Here is a 21,615-nt window from a genome sequence, read left to right on the forward strand (position 1 = left end):
CACAAGAATTCTCTCCAATCCAAACAGCTAGGCTTGGCGTGTTTGTTGTTTCACAATGCTCTTGACCATTGCAAAGAAGGACCTGAGGGGTGGGGTGCAAATTCTAGACTAAGCTTTGGGCTACCAAATATAATACACTCCCATCTCCAGAAAACTCACATCAGCTGGCTCAGTGGACACACGCCTCCTATCCAAACCGAATTTCAAGATACATGAGGATTTCCTGGGCAAACTGTTTTGCTGTGCTGGCTGGTGTGGGTTGTCTGCCTGCTTGTGGGGTAAAAAGGTTGAATTGTGCAGAAATGTTGACGAGGAGTGTGCTTGTTGATAGCCCATGTCTCTGTAGTCAAGCTACAACAGATAGAAGGTCAACATAACACTGAGTCGTTAAGCCATAGCTAAGCCTCCTGTTGACCACGACTGACACCCCATATCTCCACATTGTGAAAATGAAGGAGATAATAGTACAGCAAACACTGCTTTGACTCCCTGCATGCAGTGATAAGGCCAGGAACACAGGTCAAAGCTGCCCACCAGGCCTGACTCATCTCCTGTGCAGGGAAGTGTTGGGTGCAAGGCATATAAAGCAACAATAAGGCAAAGCCTGTCTGTTCAGGCTCCATTATGCACTGAGTTACAGTACAGTGGTACCTTGGGTTACAGACGCTTCAGGTTACAGACTCCGCTAACCCAGAAATACAGTGGTACCTCGGGTTAAGTACTTAATTCATTCTGGAGGTCCGTTCTTAACCTGAAACTGTTCTTAACCTGAAGCACCACTTTAGCTAATGGGGCCTCCTGCTGCCGCCACGCCGCCGGAGCACGATTTCTGTTCTTATCCTGAAGCAAAGTTCTTAACCTGAGGTAATATTTCTGGGTTAGCGGAGTCTGTAACCTGAAGTGTATGTAACCTGAAGCGTATGTAACCTGAAGCGTATGTAACCCGAGGTACCACTGTACCTCGGGTTAAGAAATTTACCTCAGGATAAGAACAGAAATTGCGCTGCGGTGGCAGCGGGAGGCCCCATTAGCTAAAGTGGTACCTCAGGTTAAGAACGACTTCAGGTTAAGAACAGACCTCCAGAATGAATTAAGTTCTTAACCCAAGGTACCACTGTACTTCCCAATTCCTAGAATCCTCTGTAACATGAAAGGATTCCTCACAATGCTTCTCCGGGCATGATGGCCCTTGGTGAGTTGTGAGACCTGCCCACAATACAGCTTTTCCCAAGACATTGTGGGAAGTTTAAATGGCAGCTCTCAGATCCAACTGATCAGAGTCCTTCTGTTGCCTGACAAGCCTGATGAGGTTGGAAACTGATGCTGAACAGCCAGAATCCAAATAAAGGAAGGTTTATATGGTATTAAACATTAAATAAAATAATGTCAAATGTCCTAAAAGTTAAGAATAAGGGCCTAGCGCTTTGTGAGTAATCACACTGCCTCATTTGTACTCACTGGGCAAAATACTGTGAGCAAGTTTAGGCGCAACAAAAAAGCCAAGAGACAGAAGTTTTCTTTTTGTTTTCTAAATGAAAGCTGAAAATTCACAGAGGGTGGACTGAGCTACGGGACCGACCCCCCATGGGCCTCCAAGGGGTTACAGTCCAGAGTTTAGCCCTGTCCCTAACACAAGAGGGGAAATTGATAAAAATTAAGTTGTTTATTTAAAGGAAGTAAACATCAACTTGACCATTTTTTCACCCACCAGTGCCTAACATGGACGTGCTGAATATAGCTACATCTTGCTAGAGCAACTCCATTTCTATTATTCCCACTCCTGGCAATGCCATGAGGAATGGCTCATTGCTTGCGCTTTGCTTCCTGCTGTGCTGTCTTCCTTTAGCAAGCCCTTTCTTCAATGACTTGCCATTAGTTTGAGAAAGCAGGGGTGTTTTACAAAACCAGGGCGCTTTTGATGGGCTATTGATTGAGGACAAGCATGCCTGATAGTTTACTCAATGGGGATCAAAGAGAAAGGGGATCCGGACATAGGAAATTCTGGGTGGCCTTGTTTGCGTCTGGGTACTTAGAAAGATAGCTAGAAATTGTCCCTGCATAATTAAATCTGTTGTCTCTTCCTCCACCAATCAATTTCCCAATGAGAACAAATCCTCCACAGCTGTCACAGCAGCGACTTCCTAGATTCTTGAAGGAGAAACGCTCAATATTGTCTTTAAATAGTAAAACAAGTGACATGGGAAGCAGCATATACTAGCTCTGCATTTTTGGAAATGCTCTCCTTACAGAATCATAGAATTGCAGTGTTGGAAGGGGCCCTAGGGGTCATCTAGTCCAACCCCCTGCAATGCAGAAATCTCAGCTTGAACCCAGCCAGGCTGTACAATCTCAAATGGCGAGTGGAGTCTGAATGGTTGACTTCCTATAGTGCCTTCAGTACATATGGAGGTTTCCCCCCCGCAAAGCAGGACACTTGCCCTAGGAGCAAGCAATCAGAAATTTGAGAGAGGAAAGAGAAGCAGTGGTAGCAGTAAGAGAAAATATTTTAAAAATTAATTATGTTTATATTCTGCCTTTTATCGTCAAAGGAATGCAAGGTGATGTACAGAGTTCTCCTCCCCGTTGTATTCTCACCACAACCCTGTGAGGTAAGTTAAGCCGAGAGTGCATGAGTGGCCCAAGGTCACCCAGTGACCTTTATTGCTGCTTGTGTTATGCACACTTAGGCTTTGTTTTACCCTGGAGGGGAGGATTGGATATGTGTGGAATTTACCCATCATTTTTAGCAACAGAGTGAAGCTACTAGAACAGGTGTGGTTCGCCTTTTGCAATGCCTTCAGGGCAACCACTGAAGGGTCATGTGCCAATGGTGAGCAGGGCCAGCAGCCAAAACCAGCAGAACAACAGAAGCAAATAATAATAATAATAATAATAATAATAATAATAATAATAATGCAGTGGTACCTCTGGTTGCGAACGGGATCCGTTCCGGAACCCCGTTCACAACCTGAGCAGAATGCAACCAACGTCTGCGTGTTGCGATTCACCGCTCCTGCGCATGCGCGTGATGTCATTTTTGAGCATCTGCGCATGCGCGAGTGGCGAAACCCGGAAGTAACCTGTTACGTTACTTCCAGGTCGCCACGGGACGGAACCTGAAAACGCTCAACCTGAAGCGTCTTTAACCCAAGGTATGACTATAATAATAATTTTATAATTTATATGCTGCCCATCTGACTGTTGCCCCAGCCACTCCGGGCGGCTCCCAGCAAAATAGTAAAAACACAATAAAACATCAAACATTAAAAACTTCCCTAGTCAGGACTTCACTATACATGCCCACACCTCCCACTCTCTGTATCCTCCCTCTAAGACAAGCAAGAAGCAGTACCAGAACTCAAGGACATATTCCAGCCAGGCATAGACACCCAAGGACTGTGTGAAGCAGGGCCGGTGAGAGGGAGAGTCCTGAGGACCAGACAGAAAACATCCACATTTGGCTCTCAGGCCTGTGATTAGCCACCCGAGTTAGAATGTAGAGCAGCATTAGGAGACACATCTTACACTTCAGATGCCATCAGCCCAGCCCGCATGGCCAATGGTGGTTGATGATGGAAGTTGTCACTGTTGGCATCCGCCTGTCTTAGGAGACAAAAGAGGAGTGCACCTTTGGCTGGAGAGTTACAGCAACTGCTGTGCTGTAGGGACTGATATGAGAGAGACATGTTTTGTTGCAGCTGGGGCAGATGAAGGTGTCCAGTTGTGCTGCTGCAGATGCACCATGGCCTTTCTTCTCTCTGTGCTCCTCTCAGCGGTCGTTCCTCCTCTGGTCGCTGCTATGGAAGCATGACCTGACTGTCTGTCTCAGGCACTGCAGCCGGTTCCAAGGACTTCCCACATAGCACGGCCAATGTTGCCAGCCTTCATGTCTTGTTTGCAGACATCTTTGCAACGTAGAGTTGGTCTGCCAATGGACCTGGTGTCTGAAGCCAGCTCCCCAAAGAGCAAACCGTCTTCCATTCTGTGGACATGTCAACATGATGGAAGTTGAAACAAACTAAAAAAATTCCTTCCAGTAGCACCTTAGAGACCAACTAAGTTTGTTATTGGTATGAGCTTTTGTGTGCATGCACACTTCTTCAGATGCACATGAAAGCTCATACCAATAACAAACTTAGTTTGTCTCTAAGGTGCTACTGGAAGGAATTTTTTTAGTTTGTTTTGACTACAGCAGACCAACACAGCTCTACCTGTAACTAGAATGATGGAAGTTGTAGTCTAGCAACATCCAGAGATAAATGGGCAATCCGGGTTCACAGAGTTGTTGTAATGATGGGGGCAGGGGAGAACATTGCATGAACATTGCCATGAGCTCCTGAGAGAAAAGGTTTAAAAGCATTTAAAAAATAAACCCTGCTTAGCTGTGGTGAGGCTGGCTCTCAACCTAACCAATCTCACAGGGTTGTTATCAGGCTAAAACAGGGCTCTTTTGTCCTTGGAGAAAGGGTGAGATACAACTGGGGCAAATATTTTCAGATGCTGAGAGCTGGGGAAATGTTAAGCTGTAAAAAGTTAATTCATGCAATCTCTGTTAATGTAGTTAATCAGATAATGCACACAATCTCTCTCTGATGTTTACAATACCCTTCCAAATCTCACCGAAGATCTATCCTGTAATGAGCTTGTCTGGGTTTCTGATCAAACTTTATTATGAGTAGACACATGTACGATGCACCCTTTCCTTGGTTTGATTTTTAATCATGTGAGCTACTTGCAAGAGAATCCCCCTGGCTTACAGCCAATTGTGAAAAGCAGCCCTTGTTAAACCAGTCCTGCAGACTGGAGACTGTCTTTGGTATTCAACTGGGCAGAAAGAGTTCTTAGTTAACCAGAGTGAAACCAGATATTTTGGAGAAGGAAGTGATAAAGTGGGGAACTTTGGAACAGAAGGTCACATTCTAGTCTCCTATTAGAAACCAGAACAACCTGTCACATATTTTCTTAATTATCATACTGTGGAAATATTAACAGGCTAGTTCGGCAGAGAGGCACTCTTATTCTTTCTAAAATGAATGCTCAAGTCAATGATAGCTCTCTCTCATGTTCAGATCCAGTGGAGAGCTGTTTGGCAGTAGGTTCTGAGCTGACAAAGGGAAGTACTCCCCCCCCCACTAAAAGTTATGAGGGTGCCTCCAGACTGTCAGTATTTTGCAAGAGGGATTCAAGCACATTCCACAACTTTAGGATTTAATGTTTAAAGTGGATTAAAGTGCTCTGTTGCCTTAGCACAAAAATGAACCCACTTTTTTTAAAGACTTTTTTTTGCAGTTTGGAAAGTGATAGGGGAAAGTGTGGGATGAATGACTGATTAATGGGGAGATGTGTAAACACCCTGCAAGTATTTCAGGATATGAAATTCAATTTTAGTTCTGTAATTATATTTCAGCTTTCAAATTGCTTTGCAGTTGGAGTCTTTTAGAAGTTTCTGCTTGCAAGCTTTCCACAGGCAGGTGTGGGTAGCTCAATCGGTAGAACACAAGACTCTTAGCCTCAGGGTTGCAAGTTTGAGCCCCACGTCGGCCAAAAGCTTTCTGCATTTCACGGGGTTGGGCTAGATAACCCTTTGTGCTCCCTTTCAAGTCTACAATTCTGTGATTCTAAGCTCATTGTCATAGAACCACCCAGTAAACAAATCAGAATGCATGCTCAATAAAGACTGGACATAGGCTGTGTATATACACCCATTTACTCTGAATGCATTGCATTCCCATCACTGGTTTGCGAAGTGGTGTATAAATAACATTAGCTGCAATCCATAGCTATAATGTTATTTCTTATGCTGTCCTGCACCCCACCCTCAAAAAACTAGCTTTGATCTGAATTGTTTTAAAAGTTGTACACTGCCTTGATATCTTTTGATGAAGGGTGGTATATAAATTGTAACAACAACAACAACAACAACAACAACAACAACAACTCTGGAATTCCCTCCCACAGGAAGTAGTGATGGTCATCAACTTGGATGGCTTTAAAAGGCTTATCTTCCATCTATCTGAATGGGTGCATGTGGATGTTGTGTGCAGGGCATAAAGGTAAAGGGACCCCTGACCATTAGGTCCAGTTGTGGCCGACTCTGGGGTTGCGGCGCTCATCTCGCTTTACTGGCTGAGGGAGCCGGCGTACAGCTTCTGGATCATGTGGCCAGCATGACTAAGCCGCTTCTGGCGAACCAGAGCAGCGCACAGAAATGCCGTTTACCTTCCCACTGGAGCGGTACCTATTTATCTACTTGCACTTTGACGTGCTTTCAAACTGCTAGGTTGGCAGGAGCAGGGAGCAAGCAACTGGAGCTCACCCTGTCACGGGGATTCGAACCACCGACCTTCTGGTCGGCAAGTCCTAGGCTCTGTTATTTAACCCACAGCGCCACCCATTTTGCATTGGCTCCTCCTGCACATTGCTGGCATGCAGCCCCAGGAAAGTTAGCCATAAGGGAATGCAGTGCAGCCCTTGTATTAAACCACTTAAAGTCTCCACTGTAGATATGCATATTCTCTTATTAAAATCACCCCAGAGCAGTTCATCAGTCTTTGAAATATCCATCAGTCGCTAACAGATGAAAGATGGCCCTCCCAGAACAGCAGGCTTATTTTCATCTCCAGTGAAACACTTCTGCATTCTCAGGCTGACTCATCTCTCCTTACTTCATCTGCAAGAGAACTCTTTCAAAGGGAGCTAATTGTCACTCTATGATGAGGGTCTGCCACCTTGCCTGTGTCTGGTGGATTGGCAGAGAGTAAAATGTTCCCATTGTCATCTCTGTCAATACATAGTTCCCTCGTAACCTGCAAGGAAATATTCTGATGGGTACCTGTTAAATACTCCAGACTGGGGTCTGCATTGTGCTGACAGATGAAAGGCAGAGGCGTTGAGGTGCCTTTTTCAGAGGGAAGAGACAGAGAAGGGAAAGCGCTGCAAGCCATTTCATTCATTCTCAGCAAAGGGACTGTGTACACCAGGAAGAAAGGTTGCCTGCTGTAGCCCAAAGCCAAACAAAATATAAAAAAGTACACAGCTGGCAGTGTGCTAGAAAAAAAATGAAAAATATATAGAAACACTTAGCATTTGTATTTCATATTTATGGTGCACAAAGTGCTTCAGAATGCATACACTGGTCCAATGTGCATTCCACAATAAACCAGTTTCAAACAAACAATGGTTTTAATGTGAACAAGCAGCACAGTGCACCCTGACAAAAGATTATGCAGTGATCTTTTTCTGCTTCTCCTTGCTCTGCAGCTGCACTGTTGATGAAACAAACCAGAGTTTGGCTTATTGTGTCATCTGAATCCAGGTTTTGATTTGCCCCCCCAAAACAAAGCAAGAACAAACCTTGGTTGCTGGTTGTGATTTGTCTGGAGGAAACAAACCATGGGCCCTGGGTTCAGATGAAACATCAATTTCAATTCAGGCTTGTTTCAACCATGGCGCAGCAGTAGTTGGGGACAGTCTAGCCTGATCACCCCACTTTCTCCCGCTTTGAAACCATCCCATTTCCTTCAAACCCATTGTCTTCAAACCCAAGTGGACTTCAGACATCAGCTAAGATAACGTGTGTCTCTTTGTATCAAAGAACAGTGTCAGGCTTGACCTTTGGGGAAGGACCATAGCTCAATGGTCGTCCAGTGGTACCTCGGGTTACAAATACTTCAGGTTACAGACTGCGCTAACCCGGAAGTAGTACCTTGGGTTAAGAACTTTGCTTCAAGATAAGAACAGAAATCGCGTGGCGATGGCGCGGCAGCAGCAGGAGGCCCCATTAAGCTAAAGTGGACCTCAGGTTAAGAACAGTTTCAGGTTAAGAACGGACCTCCGGAATGAGGTACCAGAGGTACCAGTGTATAGTGCATGCTCTGCATGCAAATGATCGCTGGTTCAATCCCTGGCATCTCCACATAATTCTGGGTAAGACTCCTTTCAAAACACCCTGGAGAGCCACTGCCAGTCAGTGTACAATGCACTGCACCAAACATATTAAACGATAACGAGTGTCCTGAAGTTCAGATTCAAAGAATACATGGGTTTTTCTTTTCTTTTTTAACTTTATAACCATTGGAAAAACCACAGGCTGCTTGATATATATATAAATATAGTGATTAGCACCTTCTCAATCGCTCAATAAGCAGAGCGGTTTTGATGTAATCTTTGGATGGTATCCAAAACACCTATATAAATTGCTGTTGCTAAGGCCTGGCAGCATTTATTGCTTGCGAGATAGCCTTGTGTCTGCTCCAGCTTTTAGAAAGTCTTAGCAAAGAATTTAATAGTCGTTGGAAATGTGCATCTAGATTAGATGCGGCCAGTTAAGGTACCTAAAAGGGAAAAACCATGAAAGTACTTGTCCAGTTTGTTGATTTAGTATATACAAAGCAGATTGGCCAGGAGTCAAAAATGACTGCTCTTTTTCTTTGCTTGTTTCTACAAGATCAGCTGGCTTCTCATGCCTCAATATTCTTAGGAAGAATGTTTGTGATGTACACTGTCAAATACAGAACAAACATATGCTGTATAGCTGTATACAGATAGATACAGATATCTTTTTTAAAGACCCCCGCTAAAAAGTTTTTGAAGTGTATTCTTTCTTAGCAAGAAATAAACTCAAGAGTATGCAATCCAGTTCGGGTTGACTTTTTTTATTTTTTAACGAAAGCAAAAAATAAATTCAGTTAATTCCAGGAGGAATGTCTGTAGTTTAAGGGTTGTCATCTTTTTGTTACAGCTTCAGCCCTGTGCCTTTAAGAGCAGCCATTTTGCAAAGTGTGGTGATTAGCAAGTGGTAAGACCTCACTCCACAGCTTCTGCTACCAAGACACAGGATGCAGGTGAGATCTTTCTTGTTTTATCTTTATGCCTCAAAAGCATTTCCTCTATCATTATCGTAAACTGCTTGGAGCAATCTATAAATTTTGTTAAATAATAAATACATACATTGGTTTGCATAAAGCACAGTGGCAGGGCTTTCAAAAAAAAAGATTGCAAGTCTGATGTCTGATCACATACCTTTCAACATATCAAGGCAAAAAACGGGATGCCGCTTTGTGGGGTTTCATCACATGACCCACATGAGATGAAGTGAGATCTTGGCGCCCAAAATGGCTGCCATGCAAACCCAATGGAGGGGGCTGGTTTTGCCTGTTATAAGAATTTTAAGGTCTTAGATATATAATAAATGTTCATAAATGTACCAAGCAAACACGTACATAAATATATAAACCACATGTCTGAAGCAGAACAGGAATACAGTCCTCAAACCATTTTGACTCCCAAACTGACCAAATGGTTTCTCCTTAAGGAGGGAGGAGGTGAAAAAACCTTCCCATTGTCTCAGGAATTAAGTAATTACCATCTCAAAGGAATGGCCAGACTACCAGGAAAGGCATTATCAGATAACCTGGCAGACAGGAAAAAACAACATTCAAATTTCTATTGCAGACCGCCTTTTCTGTGATGTAGTTGTGATGTTTATGGGGTCTTGGGCTACACCCCTTCTGTGATGTATGTATGATGTATAGAGGGGTGGTCTTCAGCTCCAGGGCAGGGAATTTCAAAATGGCTATACGTACAGTATAAGGACAAGTGAACACGGTTCCTGGTCCTCCTCCTCTCTCCTGCGTGTGGGGGGAGCACCCTGTTGCAACAGTTTAATAAAGCTGAGGATTACTAGCTGCTTTGCTTCTCAATAGTCTCTGGTTGGCCTCTGTTATTTTCTCCTACCGATGGAGACCCTACAAAGGACTCTATAAGGGCTCTTGTGTACCCCATAAGGGAATAAGGGCAGATTTTGTTTACAACATGCCCGTTAACCTTTTCCTTCCAAGCCCCAATTTTATCAGCTCCAATCTTTCGGAAGCAAGCAGAAGGCCAAAAGTTCAATCTCCAGGTAGGCCCTGGACAGATTCCTAGTCTAAAATCTTAGAAAGCTGCCATTTGGCATAATAGACAATACTGAGCCAGGTGGACCAGTGGCCTGCCTTAATATAAGGCAGTATTCTATGTTTAGAATCAGAATAAATGAGTTGGAAGGACCCTGGTCTTCATCCAATCCAACCTCCCAGGCTTAAAACAGTAATAAGAAATAAACAACCCACCCATTAAGCATTGAAGGCTACAGGCAAAAGTGTCTCCCAGCTAGTGGCGTCTGTCTGTGAAATGCTTTCCCTGGGAGAGGCTTGCATGGTGTCAGGTATTTTCTCAGACTTTTTAATAATATGTACATTGCCTTGGTGCTGTAATTTGAGTTTTAGTGTTTGCTTTTAATTCTGCTGATGCATTTATACTGCTTGGTGTGTGCTTTTATACTGTGATTGGCTGCTCAGAGCCACCTGTCAATTATCTGGGTCAAGAGCACTGAAAAATGGAATGTTGCCAGCATTTCTTCACCCATCCCTCATCCCTCTGATCATCCAGGATGCTGTGTGACTTATGAGTGTGTGTGTAAAAGCAGCTGCAGAGGGCAGGTAAATTTGAAAAGTTTATTTTCTTTCATGCACTGTTCTGCCTTTCCCCCTTCGCTCTCTTAAAACCGTGCTCTTAATAAACACTCTTAAAACGGGCTGCTGGGGTTTGCTGTGCATTTGTGACCGCTCATGGGAGATTGTATTCTCCCCGCTGTGCTTAGATCCCTTTGAACTCACACTGCACATTTGTGTCTAGGGAGAATTGGAGGAAAGCATGCTGCCTTGTCTCCCAGAAGAGGAAGAGGAGCAGGCTGGATGCTCCTCATCTCCCTGACTAATATAAATATTTTGTGGCCTTGAGAATTGCCCTGGGAAGGGCTGGTGACAGCATACCTAATGGTTGGAGATGTGAGCTACTCCTGATCCTATGCGGGGAGAAGGGAATTCTCAGGGTCTCTGCTGAGAGTACTTTCAGAGGTGTACTTATGATGGGATGTGTTCATGCATGAAGGTGTTTCTTTTCTTCGTCTTTTTGCAATGTTCACATGACGTCAGCATCAAAAGTTAATCTTATCAGGAATCCAAATTACCCATTTGCGACATTAAGCCCCTGTCCGGGAGTAACCCTTCATTAGGCCATTGGTCTATCTAGCCCAGGGGTCAGCAAACTTTTTCAGCAGGGGGCCGGTCCACTGTCCCTCAGACCTTGTGGGGGGCAGGCTATATTTTTTTGGGGGGGGGAAAATATAAACGAATTCCTATGCCCCACAAATAACCCAGAGATGCGTTTTAAATGAAAGGACACATTCTACTCATGTAAAAACACGCTGATTCATGGACCGTCTGCGGGCCAGATTGAGAAGGCGATTGGGCCGGATCTGGCCCCCGGGCCTTAGTTTGCCTACCCATGATCTAGCCCTATATTCTTTTACAGTGACAGATAACAGGTTTGGGGCTGGAGTCCTTCCCAGCTGTATTCAAAGATAATAAGAAATGAAACCGGGACCTTTTGCATGCAAGGCATGTACTCTGTAACTGACCCACAGCCCCTTTTCTTTTGTGACTACATAATGTACCTTTGTTAGAGAAAGTACTTTGAGAAGGGGCTCTGTGGAAGATCTTGAGGCACAGGCGGTCTGGAATGGGAAGAGGTGTTACCCATGTGGTGTTATGTGGATTCCAGGCCATTTTAATGTGTTGCAGTGTGATTTTTAATATTTTGTAAACTGCTCTTAGGAGCATTGAAGACAAACAAATAAAAATATAGCATCAGAAATGGGAGGTTCTGAAAACTGGAGGGGAAACATTTTAGCCTCCTAGATCACTCTGTGGCTGCATTCACATGATAGTTAATTCCATTTCCCTAACTTTTAATTTTTCCATTATATTTCACACAATGTAAAAACCAGTGTTCAAAACTCCCCTTATTCTAGGCGCATTTTGTGACAAGGAATTTCATTAGAGCGAGCAGTTTCTGAGCTCTGGGCGCAGTACTAGTCTAAGATTTCAGATTAAAACTGCAGAGTGGAAGGAAAGGAGGACCTTTTTATGCCTTCCCACTTCCAGCTACTCTCTGAAAACTGGAGAAGAGGCCCTAAAGAGTGGTAGGGGGTGGGCAGTGGAAGGACTAGATCAGGCATAGGCAAACTCCAGCCCTCCAGATGTTTGGGACTACAATTCCCACCATCCCTGACCACTGGTCCTGTTAGCTAGGGATGATGGGTATTGTAGTCCCAAACATCTGGAGGGCTGGAGTTTGCCTATGCTTGGACTAGACCATGTGAAAAATGAACATAATATTTTAGCTGCAGTTCATTCATTATCAGCTTTGTATTCTTGTTATTAAAAGTGTGCTTAGATATTCCGTTGTGGTGTCATTTAGCGCCTAGCTTTCATATCTCAGTTTCTAACACTGGTAAAAGCCCTTCCAGAAATGTAGCACAAGGTTAGTGCTCATTATTTGCTTCCAGAAAAAGTCCATTTGCAAATAACACGGAAATGAGCACTAAAGTTGCACTATTGGGTTGGGGTTTTTTTGGGGGGGGGGGAGCGGTTGGCATCCGCCTGGAAGTGGTGTTTACATCATGTGGCTCAAATACCATGTGGAAATTAACAATTGGGGAAAGTCAGGGAGATGGAAGAAACTGCTGTGTGAATTCAGCCTGTGATTTCCTTTCAAGCCACCATTCTGAAACGGCAACCAAAACGATCCCGAAGATAGAGCATCTCTATTAGTTCGGGGGGCGGGGGGAGGAAACGCAAGTAAGAAGGGACATGGAAGAGGTTATAAGATTATCCATGATATGAAGAAAGTCACTAGAGAGATGTTCTTCTCCCTTTCTCGTAATACTGAAACCAGGCTTCAGCCAATTAAGCTGAAAGTTGGGAGATTCTGGACAGACAAAAGGAAGAGTGCTTCTTCACACAGCTATGGACTTGGCCCCCCACAACGTGGATGGCTTTAAAAGAGGATTAGATGGATTCATCTTGGATAAGGCTGTCAATGGCCATTGACCATGATGGCTATATTACCCCCAGTAGTGGAAGTAACGTGCTTCTGAATACCAGACGCTTGGGATCGCAACCAGGTTGAGTGCTGTTGGGCTTGTGTCCTTGCATCCCATAGGCATTGGGGTGGCCACCGCGAGAAAAGAAATGTCGTGCTACAGGGGTCTTTGGTATGATCCAGCAGAGATCCTCTTATATTCTAATGAACAATGGAACGTCAAAGAGAGACTGCCCTAGGAAACCACTGAATCACAATTCATCAAAAGGCTCAGTTGTACTTTTTTTTGCTTGACACTGGAGAAGGATTTTTTCCCCATTGCACTACATGTGTTAATTAAATGCCAAGGTGTCTGTGTTATCACCAACAACTGTTTTGTGAATGGCCACTGTTAATAACTTAATTATCACTCTCTCTGCTTTCTGCACTTCATTTTCTCTGATTTCACTCTTTATAGTGTGTGTGTGTGTGTATTCAAGATAACAGTCCATGTATCTGATGAGGTGGACTGCAGTCCACAAAACCTTCTGCCGTAATAAATTTGTAACAGAGAGAGATACATTCCTATAAAATTCAGCTCCAGGGCAAGGATTTTTCTGTCTCTAATGATCTTCCTTTTGCCCATATGCACTTCAGTTTTGTGTTTTCAACACCAAAATCTGCAACGTGATTAAAATTCAGGAGAGTAACAAAGTTAGATTTAAGTAATAAAGGGTAAATTGTCCCGGGAATGCCTGAATCCTACTTACATTCTTCTCTTGCTTTGTGTATGCTGTTGCTCCCTCCACCCATACTGCCAGTTATAGCCCCGAAAACTGTGGATTATCTTTCTGCCTGTATGCTTGTTTCGTCCTTTGCAGATTTTGCATTAATGCTGTTAAAAGTATTTACATGAACTGCTTGCTCCTGGCTGCTGAGAGTAAACCACTTGCGTCGTCTTTAAAGCCTCAGTTTTAAATCTGAAGCAAAGAGCTTTTCCTCCCCTCTGCTATTTTTTGCTACAAAGCACATCAAATAAGCTCTTCCTGTTCCGGGGGGTGGGGGGGGAATGCAATCATTAATTTCTCTTTCTGTAGACCTCGTCATGTGCTAACATCTTGTACGTGCAAAACAGCATTTGGCTTAGGCTTACTTCACATCATTTCCCTCTGAGCGACATCTGACTTGGAAGCTGCCATAGGTCCATCTAGTTTAGAATTGCCTACACTGGTTGGCAGCAGCTCTTCAGTGTTTGAGGCAGGAGTCTCCCCAGCACTGACTGGAGATGCCTGGGATTGAATTTGGGGTCTTCTGTCCGCAAAGCATGTGATGTGCCATTGAGCTATGGCCTCTTCCTGTTAGAAGAAGCAGTCTCCAGTTTTGGATTAAGAAATGGTCAAGTGAGGTTTTCACTATAATGCTAATAGCACAGTTACATATGACCCAGCTGTTCCGATTTTCCAGAAGTGGCCCCTGTTTCCCTGCTGTCTTGATTCTGGTGTCTCTTTTGTCTCTGTTTTGCCTTTCCAGGGATGTTTTGGGGGTACCTGTTAAAACTTTTGTTAGTATGCACACTGGCACATCAGCTTGTGGTCGTTTTGCTTCGATCTCCCCATAACTAGCAATTGAAGTAGTAAATGTGTTGGCTGTTGCTGCCATTCTGCAATCAATACAACCGGATCTGCTTGGTGATTAAATAGGCAATTGAAAATTCCTAGGTGGTTGGGTTTTTTAAATAAAAGGAAACTGTTATGCTTCAGAATCCAGCAAAAGATGGGTTATTTCAGAGTCAATAAATACAGGGAAGAACATCCAGCAATTCATAGTAGCTGGGTGTGCGGAGTTAAGTGGTGGTTTGGACACAGGGATGTTACAGGCATACATGGCTAACCTTTTTTCGTCTGTGAAATGTGGTGGTGAACATGTAATCACAAGCCATATGATCCTCTTCTTAGGTAGACTGATGGTGACCTGTTATCCTAAATCTCTGGGTGGATTGTGCAGTGAGTGGCATGTGATTAAGTCAACCATGTGGTTTCCATATGCTCACTTTCACATCTGAGCTGTTTCAGTGCACGGCCAAAGTCATTATTCCTGGTCTGTTTCCTCTAAAGAGTCAGCAGAAAACTGTAAAGCAAAGCCCTATGTGGGTGTCCTCCCTCATATGACTAACAGGATCGTAAATCACAAGGTTGTAAATCACGGAGAGCCTGTGTGCCGTACAGCAGGTGTGTCCTTCCAGTGTGAGTAGCAGGGACATGATGTTTCAGCACACATCAGGGCCGGCGGGTGCTGCCTCCGCTCTCACCCCCTCTGCTTACGTGTTTGTTAATTGTGAGAGGGAGAATGCCCAAATAGGGATAATATGGGAACAGACTGTCGGACTGGGAAGAGGTGGCAAAAGAAGGCAATGTGAATATTGGGTGGAAGCCTGAGGAAATGAATGCTTGATTGGCAAACTGCATTATATGGAAATATGAGCAACAAAGCCCTGATATTTAAAAGAATGAAAAGCAGATTTGGGTGTTTGAGATTCTGAAAGAGAAAGTGCATTTAACCCTTTCCCCCTTTCAGTCATTTCCCCAAAGTTGTTTTCACTTGTTTCACTTTTTAATATATATTTTTAAACGCACATCATTTGCTCTTTAATAACTTGAGATAGGAAGCTAACTGTATGTCTGTAGGGCTCTATGCACATCTGTAGCTGAACATGTGGAGGCCATGGGTGGATGAAACTCAGGGCATCACCCTGATCCCCTCCCTGCTCCACATATTAGCTGCATGCATGATTTTCACATGAAGAGGGCTTGGATGTCGGGGGGGGGGAGAATAAATATCCCTGACAGCTAGTTTTCTATGCAGGGGGCTTGTTTGTCCGTCTTGAGGAAGCCAGAACTCAGACACAACCAGGGTGGAAGGAGGGTTGGTCAGTCGACTGGGTGCTGGAGATAACTGGGATCAGCAAACCAGACAGTTCAGCAAGGGTAGCAAGCAGGCAGGCATGTCCAGGGCCTGGAAAATAAGGATGATCAGACATAACACTTGCAGGATCACGCACAGATAACGGGGAGTGAGAAGTGAGTTGTTCCAATTGAGGCCTTTCATCTGTCTTGCCCCAGGCTGCCATGCCAGGGTTTGACACCCTTGCTGAGAAATGGAGTTCCTTGAAAGCATAGTCAGGCTATGGGCAGGCAAACTAAGGCCTGGGGGCCGGATCCGGCCCAATCACCTTCTAAATCTGGCACATGGACGGTCCAGGAATCAGTGTGTTTTTACATGGGTAGAATGTGTGCTTTTATTTAAAATGCACCTCTGGGTTATTTGTGGGAGCACAGGAATTCGTTCATTATTTTTTTTCAAAATATAGTCTGGCCCCCCACAAGGGGACTGGCCCCCTGCTGAAAAAGTTTGCTGACCCCTGCTCTAGATTCTCTCCCCTCTTTGCTGCTTCTCACCTGGTGGCTCCTTGCACTGATGCGTGGCTATTGCAGATAGGATAACCAGATGTAAAAGAGGGCAGGGCTCCTGCAATTTTAACACAATTTTTAATGCAACTATTAGAGGTGCAGGAGCCCTATCATTTTTTTTGCATCTGATCCCCAGGTCTGACATAAGATCCCGCCAGCTCATCCAGCTCCTTCCCCTCCATCATGCTGGTTGAATCCTGGCTGCTACTTGATGCTGAGATTGTGGCAGAAGCTCATTCGGTCTTGCGACCTCCAACCAGCAGTCTAAAGTGGCAGAGACCAGACACAGCTTTATGCCCTCCATGAGAGCTAGGCCATAAATATGGTCGCAAGTGTTGCTGCTGCAGATTCATCTCTTGCATCGTACGCAGCTGACGAAAGACATTTCAATTCTTATACGGCAAACCAAACTATGTTAGGCCACATTTTGAAAATGACTCTTTAGCTTCTTCAGCTTTTTAACATAGTACTGCTATATGCGTTCTGTGACATGGGATATCCTCTTTCATTGCCGGCTAAAGAGGATGACATGGTGGCACAGATGTTGGGGCCCTGAGGCCAATGGGAGGCGCACTGAGTGGGCCGAAGAGCCACAGGCTTGGCAGCAGAGGGTTGGTGGCGCAGGCCTGAATAATACTTACGTACCCCTTCTTCGGTGAGTAATGAGAAATTCCAGGTCTGCAGTACTTATTTACTTTCAAATAGACAGGTTGACTATAAATAGAGGCAAAGCTTACGCACCTCTGTAGACAAACAACTGGACATTGCACCCATATAAGATTTGAGCCAGACCCTTACAGATCCCTGTCTCTTTGTTTCTGACTCATACCACACACACAGCCTGTCCTTTGCACACAGACACCTGGACCGCATCAGCCTTTCCTGGAAAGTGGGAATGTCTGCTCATTTTGAATATTCAAAACATTCCCCAAAAGATCCTGTATCAAGAGGCAGTTGACTAACTGTTTGGATCCAGTGGTGATGTATCACCTGTAGTTTACCTAACCAAAGGATACAATCAGCCAAATGTGGCCCCTTATCAATCTCTTGTCCACATCCCTAGGCTCACAGCAATATTTTAATGTGCTCCCCATGTTAAGCACACCTGATCCCACCTGAATGTGTTGCTGCTTTTTGCCACTCTCTTAAAAGGGTGATTGTGAACAAGGTATATAACTTCCAGCTTGACATTTGATGTCCCCTTCCTAAGAAGAAGAAAACACCCATGAGTTGCCATCAGTGGAATAAAATGGACACCTGGAAAATTACTACAATGCAGTTAGATCTCTGAAACTGTATGGTTGGAAGGAATTTAACTTCTGTGGACCTGCCACAGAAAGGACTGAGTTTCTAGCGTGCTTTTGCAAGCCCTCAAAAACTGCATCAGACTGGTCACGTGTTCCCAGTAGGTTGCTTTGAAAATCAAGGATTTCAATTCTGAGCACAACTCAGGGTGCAACCCTAACTCCTACCTGCTACCAACAGGGGATGGTGGGGAGGTTGGACCACTGCCACATCTGTAGCCCTTTTGCTCACAGTGGCTGCAATAGAAGGTGCAGGAGGATCAGGCCTGATCTGTACCCAGTCAGTTAGATTGGGCCTGATGCCATTGTATGGCAGCTGTGAAACTGGGATCCTGCAAATCCTGGGCCACCTCAGGCCCACCCTGTCCGCCCTCAAATCACCCCATTGCAGGACTTCTTTCTGCTAACACCTATTCCTGTATTCAGGGAGAATCAGGAGGCTGAAAGGGCTTGGCAGAGGGATACCACCACCTACAGTGGTACCTCGGGTTACATACGCTTCAGGTTACAGACTCCGCTAACCCAGAAATAGTACCTCGGGTTAAGAACTTTGCTTCAGGATGAGGACAGAAATTGTGCTCCAGCGGCATGGCAGCAGCAGGAGGCCCCATTAGCTAAAGTGGTGCTTCAGGTTAAGAACAATTTCAGGTTAACAACGGACTTCCAGAACGAATTAAGTACTTAACCAGAGGTACCACTGTATTTCAACACACACAGCATCCCAGGCTAAGGGAAGGGGGGTTGGATTGTGCTGCCCGCCAGATACTACAACACACACTGTGTGTTACAGAATTGCTGACCTTCCCAGGTGCCCCCCCCTTTTTTTGCCACTGCAAGCATCTATACAAGAGCAAAGGTATCATTTATTCATTGAGAGAGAATCTAGTGAACTTTGAAATAATTGTAGGAGAATGCAGCAGCCTACTGAAATAGCATTTCAAAAAGACTCTAATCTGTGGAGTGATAACCTCCCCAGGAAAGATCAGCAGCAGCAGGTACAGTGAGGATTATCAGAATTTCAGTGCTTCAGCTCCCTCGACATTAGAAAGAGAGAGGGGGGAAATCCATGAAAACATCTGTGATAAGCAGATTATTCGGACCTGTGTCATATATAACCAACATGGTTTTCGAGTATGTTAACTCCTTCAAGAGAGGTAAATGCTCCCAGGTGGTTGAAAGAGTGTCCATTCTGCCATCTGCGTCTGCTTTAGAAATGCATTTCTGCTGTTTTCTGTGGTTGCTGAGTGCTTTTTTTGTTTGCTGTTGTTATTGGACGTTGGCTTGCTTTTGCCGTTGGCTTGCTTTTACATTTAAATTAGACCTGTAATGTGAACATGGTTTGTTGTATTTATTTTTGGAACATTTTACTGTTGAGACGCGGGTGATTTTTATAGAGGAAGTTCACACAGCAATTAACAGAGGGGAAGCTTTGAGCAAATGCATATTTCTTCTTGCTATGCACGAAGAACTCGGAAAATCTAGTGACGTGCCCCATGTGGCTATTATTTCAAGCACTCTGCTTGGAAGCTGCTGGCATGGGGAGCATTTGTTTAAAGAGAGAGGCTCTGATGCAACCACCAGCGGTTATTATACCCGGGTGATACTCTTCTTGCATTACTTTTCCAGGTCAACGCTCTCCAGAAGTCATCTTCTCCCTTTCTGTCCACTGTTCTACAGTAACTTGGAGCAGGGCTTTCAGAGTAGCTGGCCCCATTTTGCAAAACAGCATCCCTGTTGAAATGCGACAGACACTCGCTATTTGTCCTTTCTGAGAATTGCTGAAGGCCTTTTTGTTTGGACACACTTCCCAAGCTGGATGAAATGGCCTTGGGTGTTATTTTTGTAGTGTTTTAAGACCTATCTTTAGTTGTTGCATCTGCACTGTTTTAAAAACTATTTAATCTGTTTTGATAATGTATTTGTAAATGGCCTTGAGACACATGTAAAAGGTCTCTCATCCTCACCAGTAATGAAGGAGAAGAAGACAGGCCCGTGTTTCTGCTCTAAATATGGGATACATTCTGCTTCCACCTGCATGTGCTTTGCAAGAACTGATAGCGGGTGTTAGCATCTGATTTACCAGCCCCTTTGCTATGAATTGGGGGTGGGGAGTTCAGTAAAGATTTTGAAGAGCTGCCCAGCTAAGAGCACTCCAAGGACCACTATCTGGGAAAAATGGGCTTCTTTCTTATACACACTCTCTTAAATACCCAGCCTACATTACTGTCATAATCTCTATGTGGGGCTGCCTTAAAAGACAGTCTGCAAACTTGAGCTGGTGCAAAATGCAAGCCTGTTTGATTATATCACCCCAGTTTTGCATCAGTTGCATTGGTCGCCCATTCATTTCTGGGCTTAGTTTAAAGTACTAGTAACTAACCTTTGAAACCCTGAATGTTTGGGAACCACATTATTTGAATGTTTCTCTACACCCATATGAATCTGCCCAGGTCCTCAGATTGGTCTTAAGAGTGCCCTGCTATCTGTTGTGCGCCTCTGATAAAGCGATCAGCTTAGCAGTTACCAGGAACAGGGCCTTTTTCAGTGGTGGCCCCCACACTTGTGGAATTCCATTCCTTGAGAATTCTGCTTAGCTCCCTCTCTTTCAGGTTTAAGTGGACCTGAAAGAATGGTTGATCCTGCTAAGCACACACACATATATATGTATATATATATATCTATTTGATAAAAGTTTGATAAAAGTATTTGATAAAACTATTTGATAAAAGTTTTCTTTAGTATGTTTGTCCGTTGTCTTCTAACATTTTTTGTGAGCTGCCTGAACAGTTGGGTAGAAATAAATTAAATAAACAGTATGCAAAACACTTTGAGTTCCTTGGAGAACTAATAGGATATAAATACACCTTGTATGTCTTGATAGACATATACCTTATAAAGCTGCCCCAGTATGTATGCACATCTACCTGCAATCTCACTTCTCTGATGCCTGATGCACTTGCTCAAAGAGGCTGTTCCCACAATGGTCCTCTATGAAGTTGCCACCCACCATGACATGAGATGAGTAGAACTACATTATATATGTTGGGAGTCAGGGTGGGGAGACTGTAGCTCTCCACATGCTGCTGGATTACACCTCCCATCCGCTCAACTAAGCCAACAGGGCTATTGGTCAAGGATGATGTGAGCAGTGGCACCTGGGGCGGCACAGCCCGTACGGACTGTGCATGTGCGGCATCCCACGCATGCGCACTCCATACGGAATGCCGCACATGCGCAGTCCATACCACACATCTTTATGTGGCGGTGTGAGCGGGGGTGGGGTGCACCTGCACATTATAATACTGCATTGCTATTAGGGAGTACTTTTTATTCTAGTTGCCTTATTTCTTAGAAGATGTTATTCGATACAACGAAGCACTCAGCAAAGGAGCCATTTGGAGCAGAGGCATCTGAGCCAAGGTCCTGCTCCTGCTGGCCTTATCATTTATTGATCACGGGGGTTGTTTTTAATACATAGCATTTCTCGATCTTTCTTTCAAGAAGCTCAAGAGCAGCTTGTGTGGGGCTTCCAGGAAGTCTCCTATCCAGGTGGCAGGTGCCAATATGAGATATGCTTATGCAATAACAACGTGCCCTTGGAAACTCTCCATCTCATCTTCTTCTGGCTTATACGAACTCGAACAAACAGTATGCTATAGAGGCATCCTCCATCGGTGCTGTCCTGACCCCAGTGCATACTGCAGTGGCATAGCCAGGGATGCACCAGAGAACCACATGCTCTCTCCTTTCACATATTCTCTCTCTCTGTAGCATGCTGAGAAATAAGAACGCTTTTCTAGTGCACAGAGAGGAAATGCAACAAGAAGCCCACGGGAAGCAGTGATTGCCACCAACCTAGAAGGCTTCAAAGGAGGATTAAACAAATCCATGGAGGAGAGAGCTATCAGTGGCTACTAGCTATGATGGCTATGCTCTAATTT

The 21,615-nt window shown here is 44.4% G+C and overlaps 1 long non-coding RNA gene across 2 annotated transcripts; it reads left to right on the plus strand.

Moving 5' to 3' along the window:
* Positions 1-160: 160 nt before the first annotated feature.
* LOC128417196 (uncharacterized) lies at positions 161-20,326 on the plus strand. Of its 2 annotated transcripts, XR_008331406.1 has the most exons (5): positions 161-1,309; positions 2,550-2,609; positions 5,959-6,053; positions 8,741-8,843; positions 19,301-20,326. It is a non-coding gene; the product is annotated as an uncharacterized LOC128417196 (long non-coding RNA). The 2 variants fall into 2 exon arrangements; XR_008331405.1 differs by lacking the exon at positions 19,301-20,326 and having other exon boundaries at positions 8,741-8,972.
* Positions 20,327-21,615: the final 1,289 nt, after the last annotated feature.

Source organism: Podarcis raffonei, chromosome 7 (genome assembly GCF_027172205.1).
Source record: "Podarcis raffonei isolate rPodRaf1 chromosome 7, rPodRaf1.pri, whole genome shotgun sequence".
NCBI lineage: Eukaryota > Metazoa > Chordata > Lepidosauria > Squamata > Lacertidae > Podarcis > Podarcis raffonei.